Source organism: Lutra lutra, chromosome 8 (assembly GCF_902655055.1).
Source record: "Lutra lutra chromosome 8, mLutLut1.2, whole genome shotgun sequence".
NCBI lineage: Eukaryota > Metazoa > Chordata > Mammalia > Carnivora > Mustelidae > Lutra > Lutra lutra.
In genome coordinates, this window is record NC_062285.1 from 47,200,688 (window position 1) to 47,217,609 (window position 16,922).

Genomic DNA, 16,922 nt, shown 5'->3' on the forward strand with positions numbered 1-16,922 from the left:
TTTTTTGAACAGAAATAATCTTGGCATTTCATATATTAGATGAAAACCCATCCAATTTCAGTTTAAATATATAAAAACAAAAAATTAATAATAAAAGATACATGAGAAAACAGGGTATGTAGATGTTTGTGGTGGTATCTGAAAGCTTTATTTCTATGCTTGTTTTAATGATACATCCTTCACCAGCTCCTCAAACGCTGGAAAATTAGATGTTACAACAACATAACATAATGGAAATTTATAGTTGAGGCATATCACATTTTTTTAATGCATTTTAAATCTTAAAAGTGCAATGTATGCTTTTCCAGGATGATACTGCTTTTGGTATGTGTTGATTACAGCTAAATCCAGACCAAAACTTGTCTTTATAAATGAAATAAATATTAGTTTAGCATTGTTCAGACTGTAAAAATAGGCGTGTGTGTGTGTGTGTGTGTATTACACATAAACATATATATTTAAATATGATATAGTGAAGACTAATATTTTTAGAGCATTTATTGATGTCAAATAGATTTGACTTCTTTATGGTTTCTTTCCTTAACTGCCTACCAAAGGGTAAGATGAAACAAATGACTTCTGGGCTCTTGGGAATGAGAGAACCATAAGGTGGTTGACAAATACATGAATATTCATATGAAAACTGACCCCAAAACCAGGAACATCTAGATTGGACCTTGATCCAGAATAAAATGGTATTGGGTTAAGCCACTGATAGTTGAGACTTTGTTTTTTATTTCAAATTCCTTTTTTATTTTGGTTGGATGTCAGAAGGCAGCAGAGATGAATAGATGTGCCCAATTTCTATTTCCAGATCCAGACCTTTTTCACTTTGAGAAAATATTTCCCTGAGCTTCAGTTTCTTTAGCCATAACAAAGGGTAATTATATTAGATGATATAAATGGTTCCTTCCAGAGCTCATATTCTGTGATTCTAAGATTGTTTAGATACAAACAAAATTATTTTAACAGATGGAATGTGTGGACAAAAGAAACTTGCTTAGCATTATTAGAATCCATTTCCCAAATTCAAATTCCCTATTTTAATATGAGATTGGTTGGATTTAGATTCTAGTAAGATATTTGCTGAACTCTTATTATTCAAAAAATCTTTATGAGGTTAGTTACCACTACAGGAAAAAACAACAACAACAACAACAACAAAGAAATCTATAGATGAAAGGAAATAATAAAAATAAAATGTTACTGAAGCTAGATAGACAACATTCATGCTCCTTACTTGACCTACTGCATGTTTACATTTTTTTTAAAGATTATATTTATTTATTTGACAGACAGAGATCACAAGTAGGCAGAGAGGCAGGCAGAGACAGAGGAGGAAGCAGGCTCCCCACCAAGCAGAGACCCTGATGCAGGGTTCGATCTCAGGACCTAGGATCATGACTTGAGCCAAAGGCAGAGGATTTAACCCACTGAGCCACCCAGGTACCCCCATGTTTACATTTTTCAACAGAGGTTGTAAGTCTAATTTGTTTCAAGTGTTAATAAACAGATTATGGACTGTAACTATTAAAAATCCTATTTCTACTTTAGATAATTTTTTCCCCCCCAGAGAGGGAGAGAGAGAGCACATGAATGGAAGGGGAGGGGACAGAGGGGGGAAGAGAATCTTAAGCAGGCTCCACACCCAGTGCAGAGCCTAATGCAGAGCTTGATCTCACAACCCTGAGATCATGATCTCAGCTGAAACCAAGAGTCAGATTCTTAACTGACTGATCCACATGGATACCACTTGATAAGTTCTAAAAGTCCTAAAAGACTATATATTTAACAGATACAGCAATACAACTGCTTGGCAACATTTTTTTTTAAATTGCACAGATTACTTTATTATTATAGCACTTTAATTGTGGCAGCATAGGATACACTATAAAGACAAGACCTGACTATCCTATCACTACATTAAAAGACAGAAAAAATGATAATGGATTATAAAGCTGCATACCATGTACATTTTTCTCACTAGGAGAGAAAGAAAGAAACAAAAGGATAGCAGAAAGGAAGGGGAGGACAAAGTAAAAAAACAAAGAAACATTGAAAGGTTTTTTTGTTTGTTTTTTTCACCAACTTTAATGCTTCCTACTCTGATTTGTCATGCTGTACAGCAAGGCTACATTCATTTAAATTATAGAATGGGATACCTGGATGGCTCAGTGGGTTAAGCCTCTGCCTTTGGCTTAGGTCATGATCTCAGGGTCCTGGGATCGACTCCCACATTGGGCTCTCTGCTTAGCAGGGAGTCTGCTTCCCCATCTCTCTCTCTCTTCCTCTCTGCCTACTTGTGATCTCTCTCTGTGTCAAATAAATAAATAAAATCTTTAAAAAAATAAAAATAAAAAATAAATTATAGAATAAAATTGACTTATCTAGAATCTTTGTATTTCATCTTATGAAAAATGACATAATTTTGTCATATAAAATTTGCTCTTTTCCAGTTATTATTAACCTATTGCCTTCAGCTCTAAATTTACCCTCATTGCCTGCTCTGAGAAAATTCAGCTGATTCCTTTAACTGCTTCCACACACACCCCCAGCCCCCACCCAGTTTGCATTGCACAATGTTAAGTCTTCTCAGTAGAGTTCACTAAAGAGACACTGTGGAAGCAATTGTGTTCTTTGTGGTTCTAGTGTGCTCTCTCACCCACTTTCTATAGAATGTGCAGTTTTTTCAGTATCTAGGCTCCTGAGGTGCTCAGTGTTTGCCCAACAGCTGGCTCTTGCAGTACGGAGAACTTCAGCGCCAAGCCCCTACAGCAGAGGCAGCTTCTCCAGCCTCCATCTCCTGTAATGCATATGCTTTCAAAATGACCTGTACCTGTGGCATAGGCAGCTTCCTCAGTGGATGGAAGTCAGCAACCCATAGTGTCTAGCACCTTCCCCAGCTTCCCTCTTGCATAATTACTTGTTACACAGTGGTATACCTCTAACAAGATTCCTCCCCATGAATAGATTTCTATAGTACCCAGTAGCATAGAGTTCCAAAATATTCTGGAAGGCAGATTCCCAGCAAGGCAACCAGCAAAGCACCTTGGCAACCTCTCTGTCATTCAGTAAGTCAAAATCAAGTTCCTCTACAATATGATCAGATTTTACCTTAGTAAGTGGGAGACTGAGACTCCTCCTTATGTTCTTCATCTCAGCCCTAGGTATGGTGGTTGCTCCTTATAACTGCTCTTCTCAAATTCTTTAGTGCCTCCTGTTTCCTTTACTTCTTTGTAGCCAAGTCTCATTATTCCAATCCCATGTTATAGTTGATAATTATCTATATTAAACTTTCTCTGTTCAAATTACTTCACAGTTTCCCTCCTGATTATACTCTGACTTATACACTCCTCTAGTAAATATTTGCACAAATTTTATCTTGAAAAATTCATAATAATGATTTTTAGAATGATGTATGATAAGAGGTATTCTACAGACTTAAAATAATAAAATATTTAAGGAATAAACTCATAAATTGAAGAAATTTTAGTATTTAATTGATATTGCTTTTATTTTAGTTAAAAATATTGCTACATTTATTTATTTTTTTTTCAAGATTTTATTTATATATTTGACAGACAGAGATCACAACTAGGCAGAGAGGCAGGCAGAGAGAGAGAGAGGAGGAAGCAGTCTCCCTGCTGAGGAGAGAGCCTGATGCGGGGCTCAATCCCAGGACCCTGGGATCATGACCTGAGCTGAAGGCAGAGGTTTTAACCCACTGAGCCACCCAGGTGCCCCAAAAATATTGCTACATTTAAATAAAACTTTAAAAAGTCTCCAAAGCATAATTCAAATATATTACACCATTAAATCTCTTGCCAGTTCTGCTAAGAAAAGAACACTGGGCATATGAGAATGTATTTTTTTTGGAATATTTTAGAGCATGTGCTCATTGGAATAATTAACACTTACTTCATAGCAACTATGTGGTAGAAACAAAAACTAGTTAACAGTTCATTTGCAGAAGATAATTTATTACTTTTTACCCAGTACCAGTTAATCCAAACTCCCAATCATTTGGTATGAATTTTGTTGGTAGACCTACCTTTGTCCTGAGTCCAAGGTGAGAATTTCTATTATGTTTTATTTTTTGGTTTTTTTAAATGTAAACTTTGGAACTAGAGGAATTGACAGAATTTAGCACTATGAGACATTAACATTATGAGATGAGGCTAGTGAGAACAAACACATTTTTAATTGGTAGGAGAATGGGTACTTCTAAAGATATACCATACCCTGATAACTTCTCAAAGTCTCACAGTCCTCCCTAAATGTCTTTTAATCATAGCCTTGACCATGCTATAAACATTTTACTTAAAAAAAGGGGGGGTGTGTGTGAAAAATATTAAAATATGGAGAGCTATCCCTGAGCTCAATCTCTGAAAGTTGTCATTTTTTGCATGGTAAGTGGATAATAATCAACCTCACAGAGCCAGTTGCTGTCAGAATATTGAATATCTGAGAGAAAACAAAAAGGCAGAGTCTCCAGGCCTGACTTAAGAAAGTAGAATCTATGTCATAATCTAAGTTTGCTTACTCTAGTCAAACAGGTCATTTTCAGACCAGTACAGGTCGGTGGACAAATATAGGTAAGAATTTGAAAGAAAAAAACAACATTATCAAGATAAGCTGGATTGTAAACATATCTACCAAATTTGCTCATTAAGAATAATAATGAAAAAACCTCCTCTAGTAAATATGAAAACACAAATAATGACAATACATTATGTAAGACTACAATTTGATGCATAAAATATAAATGACAGTATTTTCACAATGAAATAAAAGAAAAATAATTTTTAAAGAAGCCCCCAAATCAGAATTAAAAACAAACCTAATAATTTGTTCCAAGTGAAGAGAAAATTTAAATTAAAATTATAAAAATTCTAAAATATAATGAAAGGTAATGCATATCAAAATTTGTGGGTATAATTATAGCAGAGATGCAAGCCACAGATTCTTTCTGAAGGAGACTACTTATGGAAGTCTCAAACCATAAATAGGAAAAATAGGAGTATTAAAAACCTCTGATAGCTATGGCTATAAGAAATACAAATACAGAAAAAAATAAATACAACTCAAATTCTAGTCAAATTAACATAAATTAACATAAATCCTCACATTGAAGACTTATTTATCTAGATTCCTATTACCCTAAACAAAATGTCCATCTTTCAACCAAAAATTACATATCATGCCAAAAAAAAGACAAAAAAAAAAAACAATATGAAGAGAAAAAAATCAACAGAATTATAATTACAGATGTTAGAAATATTAGGAGGGGAATTTAAAATAACTATGAAAAATATGTTAAGCACGCTAATGAAAAAAGTAACATCCTACAAGAAGAGATGAATAATACAAGCAGAAGGATGGAAATAATAGGAGAGAACAGAAAGCAAATTTTAGAAATCAAAACTCTTCCTGAGAGGGAGGAGTCAAGATGGCGGAGAAGTAGCAGGCTGAGACTACTTCAGGTAGCGGGAGATCATCTAGTTGGCTTATCTAAAGATTGCAAACACCTACAAATCCAACGGGAGATCGAAGAGAAGAAGAACAGCAACTCTAGAAACAGAAAATCAACCACTTTCTGCAAGGTAGGACTGGCGGAGAAGTGAATCCAAAGCGACGGGAAGATAGACCGCGGGGGGGGGGGGGGGGCTGGCTCCCGGCGAGCGGCAGAGCAACGGAGCACAAAATCGGGACTTTTAAAAGTCTGTTCCGCTGAGGGACATCGCTCCAGAGGCTTAACCGGGGTGAAGTCCACGCGGGGTCAGCGTGGCCTCAGGTCCCGCAGGGTCACAGAAGGATCGGGGGTGTCTGAGTGTCGCAGAGCTCACAGTTATTAGAAAGGGGAAGCCGGCTACAGAGACAGAGCCAAGGAGTGACTCTCAGCGCGGGGTTACCTTGAACCGGTCACAGGCTCGGTCAGCTGGGAGCGCGGCCGGAGGCCAGGGTGGCGGGAGTCATTGGGCGCTGTTCTCTGGGGGCACACTGAGGAGTGGGGCCCCGGGCTCTCGGTTCCTCCGGGCCAGAGACTGGGAGGCCGCCATCTTCATTCCCGCCCTCCGAAACTCTACGGAAAGCGCTCAGGAAACAAAAGCTCCCGAAAGCAAACCCGAGCGGATTACTCAGCCCTTACTCAGCCCGGGCCCGGGTAAGGGCGGTACAACTCCGCCTGGGGCAAAGACGCTTGAGAATCACTACAACAGGCCCCTCCCCCAGAGATCAGCAAGAAACCCAGGCAGGACCAAGTTCACCAACCAAGGAGTGTAGTTTCAATACCAAGGAGAGCGGCGGAATTCCAGAGGAGGAGAAAGCAAAGCACGGAACTCACGGCTTTCTCCCCATGATTCTTTAGCATTGCAGTTAAATTAATTTTTTTTCTTTTCTTTTTCAATTTTTTTTTCTTCTTCTGCTAAATTTTTTTAACTTTGACCTTTTCTTTTTAACATTTTTAAACTAGTTTATCTAATATATATATATATATACATATATATATATATATATATTTTCCTTTTTATACTCTTTCTTTATTGGTTTTCTTTTTTTAATTATTTTTTTTCTTTCTTTCTGAACCTCTTTTTATCCCCTTTCTCCCCCCCCCCACGATTTGGGATCTCTTCTGATTTGGCTAAAGCATATTTTCCTGGGGTTGTTGCCACCCTTTTAGTATTTTACTTGCTCCTTCATATACTCTTATCTCGACAAAATGACAAGGCAGAAAAATTCACCACAAAAAAAAAGCACAAGAGGCAGTACCAAAGGCTAGGGACCTAATCAATAAAGACATTGGTAATATGTCAGATCCAGAGTTCAGAATGACGATTCTCAAGGTTCTAGCCGGGTTCAAAAAAGGCATGGAAGATATTAGAGAAACCCTCTCGGGAGATATAAAAGCCCTTTCTGGAGAAATAAAAGAACTAAAATCAAACCAAGTTGAAATCAAAAAGCTATTAATGAGGTGCAAACAAAAATGGAGGCTCTGAAGGCTAGGATAAATGAGGCAGAAGAAAGAATTAGCAATATAGAAGACCAAATGACAGAGAATAAAGAAGCTGAGCAAAAGAGGGACAAACAGCTACTGGATCACGAGGGGAGAATTCGAGAGATAAGTGACACCATAAGACGAAATAACATTAGAAAAATTGGGATTCCAGAAGAAGAGGAAACAGAGAGGGGAGCAGAAGGTATATTGGAGAGAATTATTGGAGAGAATTTCCCCAATATGGCAAAGGGAACAAGCATCAAATCCAGGAGGTTCAGAGAACCCCCCTCAAACTCAATAAGAATAGGTCCACACCCCGTCACCTAATAGTAAAATTTACAAGTCTTAGTGACAAAAAGAAGATCCTGAAAGCAGCCAGGGAAAAGAAGTCTGTAACGTACAATGGTAAAAATATTAGATTGGCAGCAGACTTATCCACAGAGACCTGGCAGGCCAGAAAGAGCTGGCATGATATATTCAGAGTACTAAACGAGAAAAAACATGCAGCCAAGAATACTATACCCAGCTAGGCTATCATTGAAAATAGAAGGAGAGATTAAAAGCTTCCAGGACAAACAAAAACTGGAAGAATTTGCAAATACCAAACCAGCTCTACAGGAAATATTGAAAGGGGTCCTCTAAGCAAAGAGAGACCCTCAAAGTAGTAGATCAGAAAGAAACAGAGACAATATACAATAACAGTCACCTTACAGGCAATACAATGGCACTAAATTCATATCTCTCAATACTTACCCTGAATGTTAATGGGCTAAATGCCCCAATCAAAAGACACAGGGTATCAGAATGGATAAAAAAAACAAAACCCATCTATATGTTGCCTACAAGAAATTCATCTTAAACCCGAAGAGACGTCCAGATTTAAAGTGAGGGGGTGGAAAAGAATTTACCATGCTAATGGACATCAGAAGAAAGCAGGAGTGGCAATTCTTATATCAGATCAATTAGATTTTAAGCCAAAGACTATAATAAGAGATGAGGAAGGACACTATATCATACTCAAAGGAACTGTCCAACAAGAAGATCTAACAATTTTAAATATCTATGCCCCTAACGTGGGAGCAGCCAACTATATAAACCAATTAATAACAAAATCAAAGAAACACATCGACAATAATACAATAATAGTAGGGGATTTTAACACTCCCCTCACTGAAATGGACAGATCATCCAAGCAAAAGATCAACAAGGAAATAAAGGCCTTAAATGACACACTGGACCAGAGGGACATCACAGATATATTCAGAACATTCCATCCCAAAGCAACAGAATACACATTCTTCTCTAATGCACATGGAACATTCTCCAGAATATATCACATTCTTGGTCCTAAATCAGGTCCCAACTGTTATCAAAAGATTGGAATCATTCCCTGCATATTTTCAGACCACAATGCTCTAAAGCTAGAACTCACTCACAAGAGGAAATTTGGAAAGAACCCTACTACATGGAGACTAAACAGCATCCTTCTAAAGAATGAATGGGTCAACCAGGAAATTAAAGAAGAATTGAACAAATTCATGGAAACAAATGATAATGAAAACACAACGGTTGAAAATCTGTGGGACACAACAAAGGCAGTCCTGAGAGGAAAATATATAGTGGTACAAGCCTTTCTCAAGAAACAAGAAAGGTCTCAGGTACACAACCTAACCCTACACCTAAAGGAGCTGGAGAAAGAACAAGAAAGAAACCCTAAACCCAGCAGGAGAAGAGAAATCATAAAGATCAGAGCAAAAATCAATGAAATAGAAACCAAAAAAACAATAGAACAAATCAACGAAACCAGGAGCTGGTTCTTTGAAAGAATTAATAAGATTGATAAACCCCTGGCCAGACTTATCAAAAAGAAAAGAGAAAGGACCCAAATAAATAAAATCATGAATGAAGAGGAGAGATCACAACGAACACCAAAGAAATACAGACAATTATAAGAACATACTATGAGCAACTCTACGCCAACAAATTTGACAATCTGGAAGAAATGGATGCATTCCTAGAGATATATAAACTACCACAACTGAACCAGGAAGAAATAGAAAGCCTCAACAGACCCATAAGCAGTAAGGAGATTGAAACAGTCATCAAAAATCTCCAAACAAACAAAAGCCCAGGGCCAGATGGCTTCCCGGGGGAATTCTACCAAACATTTAAAGAAGAACTAATTCCTATTCTCCTGAAACTGTTCCAAAAAATAGAAATGGAAGGAAAACTTCCAAACTCATTTTATGAGGCCAGCATCACCTTGATCCCAAAACCAGACAAGGATCCCATCAAAAAAGAGAACTACAGACCAATATCCTTGATGAACACAGATGCAAAAATTCTCGCCAAAATACTAGCCAATAGGATTCAACAGTACATTAAAAGGATTATTCACCACGACCAAGTGGGATTTATTCCAGGGCTCAAGGCTGGTTCAACATCCGCAAATCAATCAATGTGATACAACACATTAATAAAAGAAAGAACAAGAACCATATGATACTCTCCATAGTTGCTGAAAAATCATTTGACAAAGTACAGCATCCCTTCCTGATCAAAACTCTTCAGAGTGTAGGGATAGAGGGCACATACCTCAATATTATCAAAACCATCTATGAAAAACCCACCGCAAATATCATTCTCAATGGAGAAAAACTGAAAGCTTTTCCGCTAAGGTCAGGAACACGGCAGGGATGTCCGTTATCACCACTGCTATTCAAACTAGTACTAGAAGTCCTAGTCTCAGCATCAGACAACAAAAGGAAATTAAAGGCATCCAAATCAGCAAAGAAGAAGTCAAACTATCACTCTTTGCAGGTGATATGATACTATATGTGGAAAACCCAAAAGACTCCACTCCAAAACTGCTAGAACTTGTACAGGAATTCAGTAAAGTGTCAGGATATAAAATCAATGCACAGAAATCAGTTGCATTTCTCTACACCAACAACAAGACAGAAGAAAGGAAATTAAGGAGTCCATCCCATTTACAATGCACCCAAAACTATAAGATACCTAGGAATAAACCTAACCAAAGAGACTAAGAATCTATACACAGAAAACTATAAAGTACTCATGAAAGAAATTGAGGAAGACACAAAGAAATGGAAAAATGTTCCATGCTCCTGGATTGGAAGAATAAATATTGTGAAAATGTCTATGCTACCTAAAGCAATCTACACATTTAATGCAATTCCTATCAAAGTACCATCCATTTTTTTTCAAAGAAATGGAACAAATAATCCTAAAATTCATATGGAACCAGAAAAGACCTCGAGTAGCCAAAGGAACATTGAAAAAGAAAGGCAAAGTTGGTGGCATCACAATTCCGGACTTCAAGCTCTATTACAAAGCTGTCATCATCAAGACAGCATGGTACTGGCACAAAAAACAGACACATAGATCAATGGAACGAATAGAGAGCCCAGAAAGAGACCCTCAACTCTATGGTCAACTCATCTTCGACAAAGCAGGAAAGAATGTCCAATGGAAGAAAGACAGCCTCTTCAATAAATGGTGTTGGGAAAATTGGACAGCCACATGCAGAAAAATGAAATTGGATCATTTCCTTACACCACACACGAAAATAGACTCAAAATGGATGAAGGATCTCAATGTGAGAAAGGAATCCATCAAAATCCTCGAGGAGAACACAGGCAGCAACCTCTTCGACCTCAGCCGCAGCAACATCTTCCTAGGAACATCGCCAAAAGCAAGGGAAGCAAGGGCAAATATGAACTATTGGGATTTTATCAAGATCAAAAGCTTTGCACCGCAAAGGAACCAGTTAACAAAACCAAAAGACAACTAACAGAATGGGAGAAGATATTTGCAAATGACATATCAGATAAAGGGCTAGTGTCCAAAATCTATAAAGAACTTAGCAAACTCAATACCCAAAGAACAAATAATCCAATCAAGAAATGGGCAGAGGACATGAACAGACATTTCTGCAAAGAAGACATCCAGATGGCCAACAGACACATGAAAAAGTGCTCCACATCACTCGGCATCAGGGAAATACAAATCAAAACCACAATGAGATATCACCTCACACCAGTCAGAATGGCTAAAATCAACAAGTCAGGAAATGACAGATGCTGGCGAGGATGTGGAGAAAGGGGAACCCTCCTACACTGTTGGTGGGAATGCAAGCTGGTGCAACCACTCTGGAAAACAGCATGGAGGTTCCTCAAAATGTTGAAAATAGAACTATCCTATCACCCAGCAATTGCACTGCTGGGTATTTACCCTAAAGATACAAACGTAGTGATCCGAAGGGGCACGTGCACCCGAATGTTTATAGCAGCAATGACTACAATAGCCAAACTATGGAAAGGACCTAGATGTCCATCAACAGACGAATGGATAAAGAAGAAGTGGTATATATACACAATGGAATACTATGCAGCCATCAAAAGAAATGAAATCTTGCCATTTGTGACAACGTGGATGGAACTAGAGGGTATCATGCTTAGCGAAATAAGTCAATTGGAGAAAGACAGCTATCATATGATCTCCCTGATATGAGGGAGAGGAGATGCAACATGGGGTGTTAAGGTGGTAGGAGAAGAGTAAATGAAACAAGATGGGATTGGGAGGGAGACAAACCATAAGTGACTCTTAAACTCACAAAACAAACTGAGGGTTGATGGGGGGAGGGGGGTTGAGAGGGGTGTGGGATTATGGACACTGGGGAGGGTATGTGCTATGGTGAGTGCTGTGAAGTGTGTAAACCTGGTGATTCACAGACCTGTACCCCTGGGGATAAAATATATTATATGTTTATAAAAAATAAAATTAATAAAAAAAAACTCTTCCTGAAATGCTTTCAATATGCTCTTCAATAAACTCAACATGACAATGAAAAGAATTAGTAACCTTGATAATATGCCCATAGGAACGTCTAGAACTAAAATGGAAAATAGAAAGAAAAATAATTAAAAACACAATAAAATATCAAAGAACAGTGGAGCAATTTCAAAGATATAATGTATGTGTATTGGAATACAAGAAGGAGAGAATAAAGAAAAGATATTTGTGAAGGGGGGGCAAGATGCTGAAGTAGGAGACCCTGTTTCAACTGGTCCCCTAAAGTAAGCTAATTATCTACCAGAACACTCTGAACCCCCATGAAATCAGCCTGAGATGTAGGATTATACACTTCTGGATCTCTACAGGGGCAGGAGATCATCAGTGGAGAGGTAAAGCGGAAGTGGGAGTGCTTAGACTGATATCCAAGGATAAACAGGAGGAAGGAGCCCAGAATTGACCCATTGGAAAGTAATACCCCAATATGAAAGTACCCTGTGACTGGGGACCATCATTGACTTGGAGTCTGGTTAAAGCACTGAAAAAGAGCAAAAGATCTTAAGGAGCAACTGGTGGAATCAGGCATTCACAGGCATGGGCCTAAGCCCGGGGTCCCAGCACAGTCACTTCCGGTGACTTTTTTGACTAGAAATTTTGCCCGCTGTGCAACTGGGGTCTGACCCCCTCCCCACCCACACCTGAGAAAGCTCCATCCTGACGCTAGCTGGTGGCAGTCTCTAGAATGGGCAGAGGGTCTGGACTCTCCCAGCCCAGAAGGAAAGGAACTCAGTGTGATCTCCTGTGGTGGCAACCTGAGGTCTGAACCCCAGACAGGAAGTCCCAGCAAAGGCAGCCACTAGAACAGGACTCCCTGGACCAGTATCAATTGTGGTTTTGTCATGGGGGTACAGAGACAAGTGGGCGCTTCAGGCACCCCCTGAGATGGTGGCTGGGGATGTGCTCTGCCTGTGGGAGGTTGCATGGCTCAGCAGAATTTGCAGAGGGGGATTCTGTGTGTTCTGGAGCACTCATAGGGGAGCAGACTGAAGCTTCTCTATGAGGTGGAGGTCTGGATGCAGTTTGCTTTCCACTAAAGCTCGGAAAAGCAGCAAAAAGCTGCCAAAGGAAAAAACCTCCAGAGACCAAAAGCCTGAAAAACTGGTTTCCGCAGATCCCAGCCCCTTGATGGGGGCAGGAGGACTCAACCCAAGCAAGACTGTCTGAAAAACAATGTGGCAGGCCCCTCCTGCAGAAAGCCAGCCAAAAGAACAAGAGGACGACCACCACAGGGTCCCCATAAAACTGTAAAACCCCAGTATCAGGGGAAAGCAATATATTAAGCTCCCAGTATTGCCCTAAAACCTGTGTATTTCAAAGATACAACTTTTATTTTTAATTCATTTCACTATTCTTGTTCTTTTTAATTTTTTTAACCTACATAACCATTACAACTAGAGGTTTAATACAACATATTCCATAATAACCTTTTAACTTGAACTTTTTTCATACATATACCTTTTTTTTTTCTTTTCTATTTTTTAAATAAACATATAGATATAAGCTTCAAGGTAATCTTCTTACCTTAATCAAAACTACTGCTATATATAAACCAGTCTTAATCTCCCTTTATCCCTGGAAAGTTGAGTCCTTTAACAAAGATATCAAGATACAGCCAGGAAGAATCAAAATAACCTTCCTTGCCCACAATGAGGATTTATAACTACCTTCCCATCTTCTTCTCCTGTCAATGTTTCTGTGTATTTGTTTTTGTTCTGGTATTATATAAATCTCATCCTTGGGTTTCATTTTGGCTGGGTTCTTCTTTTCCTGTCATTTAATTTTGTTGGTCTTTTTGTTTGTCCGTTTTTGTTTATATACCTTATAAATCTTACCTTTGGGGCCCATTCTGGCTGGGTCTTCTTTCTCTCTCTCTCTCTCTTTTCCCCCCCCATCTCTGTCTTTCTCTCTCTCTTTCTCTTTTTTTCTTTTTCCTTTCTTTTTGGTGGTGACTTCTGATTGCTCAGAAGCATTCCAGAGTGCACCCTGCCTGGATCATGGTTGATATATTCAGCTACACATCTCCTCAACCACCTCTCACCAAAATGAATAGGAGAGAAATACCCAACAGAGGAAAAATTCAGAGACTGTGCTCTCTCCATCAGAACTATTGGATATGGACATAAACAGTATGTCAGAAAGGGAATTCAGGGTAACAATTATCCTGGCAATGGCTAGGTTGGAGAAAACCATTAGTGACAACATGGAATCACCAAGGGCAGAAGTGAAAGCTGCCCAGGAAGAAGTTAAAAATGCTATCAATGAGATCCAATCTAATCTAAATATTCTAGACTAGGGTAACCGAGGCAGAAAATAGAATTAGTGATCTAGAGGACAAACTGATAGAGAAAAAGGATCAGGAGAAAGCCTGGAACCAACAACTTAGAAGCCATGAAAACACAAATAGGGAAATAAATGACACCATGAAACATTCCAACGTCAGAATTACTGGGATCCCTGAGGGGGAGGAGAGAGAAAGAGGACTAGAAGATATGGTTGCACAACTTCTCCATGAAAATTCTCCCAATCTGGGGAATGGAACGAGCTTTTGTGTCTTAGAGGTAGAAAGAACAACCCCCAAGTTCAACAAATCTAGAAAGACCTCAAGGCACTTGATTGTGAGACTGATGAATCATAATTTTAGACAAGAGCTTTTGAAAGCAGCTAGGGGGAAGTGATTCCTTACATACTGAGAAATGTCCATCAGAATAACATAAGACCTGTCCACAGAAACCTGGCAAGCCAAAAAGGGCTGGCAAGACATATTCAGGGCACTAAATGAGAAGACATGCAGCCAGAATACTTTATCCAGCAAGGTTGACATTCATAATGGACAGAGAGATAAAGAGCTTCCAAGACATGCAAGGTTTAAAAGAGTATGTGACCACCAAGCCACCACTACAAGAAATATTAAGAGGGGTTCTATAAAAGAAGAAAGAACAAAAAAAAAAAAAAGAAAGAAAGAAGAAAGAACCAAAGAGGGTCATAGAACAGAAATTTACAGAGACAATCTATAGAAACAAGGACTTCACAGGCAACATGATGTCAATAAAAACGTATCTTTCAATAATCACTCTCAACGTGAACAGCCTAAATGCTCCCATAAAATGGCACAGGGTGGCAGATTGGATAAAATACAGGACCCATCCATATGTTGTCTACAAGAGACACAAATGGAACCTAAGGATACATCCAGACTGAAAATGAAGGGATAGAGAAGCATCTTTCATGCCAATGGGCCTCAAAAGAAAGCTGAGGTAACAATTCTCATATCAGATAAATTAGATTTTAAACTAAGGACTGTAGTCAGAGATAAAGAAGGATACTACATCATTCTTAAAGGGTTTATCCACTAAGAAGATCTAACAATTGTAAATATTTATGCCACCCATATGGGAGCAGCCAACTACATAAGCCAACTGCTAATCAAAATAAAGAGACATATTGATATGAATACATTAATAGTAGGAGATCTTAACACACAATTCTCAGTAATAGATCATCCAAGCAGAAAATCAATAAACAAGAACATTGAATGACATATTAGATCAGATGGACCTCACAGATATATACAGAACATTCCACCCTAAAACAACAGAATACTCATTCTTCTCAAGTGCACATGGAAATTTTTCCAGAATAGACTGCATACTGGGTCACAAATCTGAGCTCAATTGATACTAAAAGACTGAGATAATTCCCTGCATATTCTCAGACCACAATGCTTTGAAACTGGAAATTAACCACAAGAAAAGTTTGGAAGGAATTTGAACACTTGGAAGCTAAAGACCACCCTGCTTAAGAATGTTTGGATCAACCAGGAAATCAAAGAAGAACTTAAACAATTCATGGAAACCAATGAGAATGAAGATACTCTGGTCCAAAACCTATGTGATACGACAAAGGCAATCTTTTTTTTTTTTTAAAGATTTTATTTATTTATTTGACAGAGATCACAAGTAGGCAGAGAGGGAGGCAGAGAGAGAGAAGCAGGCTCCCTGCTGAGCAGAAAGCCCGACGCGGGGCTCGATCCCAGGACTCTGGGATCATGATCTGAGCTGAAGGCAGAGGCTTAACCCACTGAAACACCCAGGTGCCCCGACAAAGGCAATCTTAAGGGGGAAATACATAGCCATCTGAGCCTCCCTCAAAAATTTTGAAAAATCCAGAATACACCAGCTCTCTTTACACCTAAAGAACTGGAGAATCAACAACAAATTAAGCCAACCCCCCACACAAGAAGGGAAATAATCAAGATTAGAGCAGAGATCAAAGAGATAGAAACTAGAGAAACAGTAGAACACATCAACGAAATTAGAAGCTGGTTTTTGGAAAGAATCAATAAGATCAATAAACCACTGGCCAAACTAATCCAAAAGAAAAGAGAGAGGACCCAAATTGCTAAAATTATGAATGAAAGGGAGAGCTCACAACTAACACCAAGGAAATAGAAACAATCATCAGAAATTATTACCAACAGTTATATGCCAAGAAGTCAAGCAGCCTAGACAAAATGGATGCATTCCTGGAAACTATAAACTTCCAAAACTGAATCAGGAAGAAATTGACAGCCTGAATAGACCAATATCTAATAATGAGGTTGAAGCAGTGATCAAAAACCTCCCAAAAAACAAGAGCCCAGTACCTGTCAGATTCCCTGGAGAATTCCACCAAACATTCAAAGAAATAATACCTATTCTCCTGAAGCTGTTTCAAAAAATAGAAACAGAAGGAATACATCCAGACTCTTTTCATGAAGCCAGCATTCCCCAAACCAGGCAAAGACCCTACCAAAAGGAGAATTTCAGACCAATATCCCTGATGAATATGGATGCCAAGATTCTCAACAAGATCCTAGCTAATAGAATCCAATAGTACTTTAAAAAGATTATCCACCACGACCAGGTGGGATTTTTCCTTGGGATGCAAGGGGTGGTTCAACATTTGCAAATCAATCAATGTGACAGAACAAATCAATAAGAGAAGAGAAAAGAACCGCATGGTCCTCTCAACTGATGCAGAAAAAGCATTTGCAAAATACAGCATCCTTTCCTGC